The 2,180-nt window shown below is 33.4% G+C and overlaps 1 protein-coding gene across 2 annotated transcripts in view; it reads right to left on the bottom strand.

Moving 5' to 3' along the window:
• Positions 1–2,180, bottom strand: part of epc1b (enhancer of polycomb homolog 1 (Drosophila) b) — a 30,446-nt gene that overhangs the window by 25,998 nt on the left and 2,268 nt on the right. The window contains exons 1-2 of one of the 2 annotated variants that reach the window (XM_014016145.1): positions 1,466–1,482; positions 1,173–1,250 (exon numbers count right to left, since the gene is read on the bottom strand). The gene's annotated coding sequence lies outside the window, so the exon portion shown is untranslated. Of the gene's footprint in view, positions 1–1,172; positions 1,251–1,465; positions 1,483–2,180 lie in introns of those variants that run through there. The other variant, XM_014016144.1, reaches the window with a different exon arrangement.

Genomic DNA, 2,180 nt, shown 5'->3' on the forward strand with positions numbered 1-2,180 from the left:
ATATAGTAAAGTAAATGAAAGCAAAAATTAATATTATCAGGGCTAGAATTTTAAATGTATAACAATAAACCTATGTAGATTTTCATAATATAGTTTAATATTTATTTTAGCTTCATTCACTGTGTTATTTCTCCTTTTGTGTTAGCAAGTAAATATTACCTGCTGGGGATCAATAATGTACAATTATATCCCATTAATAGCATTTTTCAAATTAAAAGCCTAATTGTGATACTTCACTTTGTTCAAAAACTGAATTTACACACCACAGAAAACACTGACTTATGGCTGTAACTTCAAAATTATATGTAGTTTAAAAGACTGAATGTGGGATTAATAATCTGCATTGGGAGAGAATGGTTTTAAATTACAAAAAGGTGTTAAACGAGGCTGATGTGTTGATATTAGATTTGTTTTCTTGAACAAGAAACGTTTTATGAACTTAAACTGCTAGAGATCAGCTTTTACTTTGTCCAGATTTAAGTATTTAACAAAAACGTTTATAAATAAGATTAAATTATACTTTATTGATTCCCAGCCGGTGATACTCACCTGTTAACACAAAAGAAAACAAGACAAAATGCAGTGAATAAAGAAAACACTTATAATAATAATAATTTTAAAGGATTTATAACATTTATTGTTATAAACTGTTTAAATCAAACAACGAAAATGTATTGTTTTGTAGCATTTCTTTTAGAGAGAGACCTTTACTGTCATCGTACATGAGCACAATGAAATGTTTGATTTATTACTGTATTTTTTCCTTTTGTGCTAACAGGTGAGTATCACCTGCTGGCGATCAATAAAACAAATATTTTTTGAAGTTTAATTAAAAGAGTTAACTCATAATTTCCCCCAGAGACTCTAAACCTTTTCTCTTCKTCGAGACAACGCCTCAAACAGCAGAGATAACTGCCACGGACGGAGCGGGAAGTTCAGTGAAACTGAACAGGTAAACACAGGAAGCAGTCGTTCCAGGTGAACTGTTCAGACTGAGCACACAATGCTGCCTCCTTCTGGAAAAACACCCAAATGAGCCAACATGAATTWAATAAAATAAATAAACAGCATCGAGCTCTGAAAATTATTCACTTCAAACAATCCAGTGTTTGACCATCGGAGGAACTCATTTCTGTGATAAAACCTCTGATTAAACGGTTAAAGCATCTTACCTGTTGATRACATCAGTGAGTTTATCCAGGATCAAAGCAGACAAACTTCATAAACGAATCCATAAAMATGACGATTACCTGTCAGGAGAAACGAGACAACTTTGGAAACAAAATTCCTAAACATGAAAAACAACAAATCATGCAGGATAACTGTGGATGTTGATTAAAYGAAGGTTTATGTGGAGCAAAGATGAAACATTTTGTCACCACCTGATCCTGATGGCAGAGCCACCTGGTCAAACCTTCACACACCTGCTGCTGTTCAGAAATAAAAACATTTAAATCAGACTCACAAACTCCATCATGAGAAGTACGACATCTTTTCTGCTGATTCTGCAGGAGTTCAAAGAGATTTTTGTTTTAAATGTGTTCTGAGCAGTCAGTATCTTACCTGCAATAGACTAATCACAATTTGGACAAATTCTCTCAAGCTGAGTTACTGTCTAATTAGGACAGAAATATGTTTTTTTTAATTAATTTGTTTTACCAAAAACTTAAAATTTAAGTAATTGAACAGGTTTTTTCATCTATAGTAATTCTGCRACGAGACGAGGGAAGCTTAGCGTCACAAACACATTCAGCAGGATCTGATCATCCKGTTAGCTTAGCAATGCTAACATTCTTCGGCTGACACAGAGAGGCCCAGTGGTGGGCACAGCTAAAGAAAAAGTTATGTTTACTAAACAAGACTCTTGGCTCCTCAAATGCTAACCATTAAGATGACTGTGGGACCAACACAAACCAGTTTGATTCTATTGGTTTAATCTGAAGGTGGGCGGGATCATCTGTGGCAAATCTGCCAATCCAAACCAGAGCTCTGTCCAACACTTCCAGTTTACCCCTTTCAGAATAAAAGCTTTACTCTGAATGAGTTAGTATTTTAATAAATATCGTTTGAAGTTTGTCAAACAAATAGCAAATACTTTCTCTACTGTATTTTACATGTAGTCAATTTTTTAATTCTGTTATTTAATTATTGTTGAATGTTATTTTAATAATAATAATAAT

This window comes from Austrofundulus limnaeus, unplaced genomic scaffold (assembly GCF_001266775.1).
Source record: "Austrofundulus limnaeus strain Quisiro unplaced genomic scaffold, Austrofundulus_limnaeus-1.0 Scaffold139, whole genome shotgun sequence".
NCBI classification, from domain to species: domain Eukaryota; kingdom Metazoa; phylum Chordata; class Actinopteri; order Cyprinodontiformes; family Rivulidae; genus Austrofundulus; species Austrofundulus limnaeus.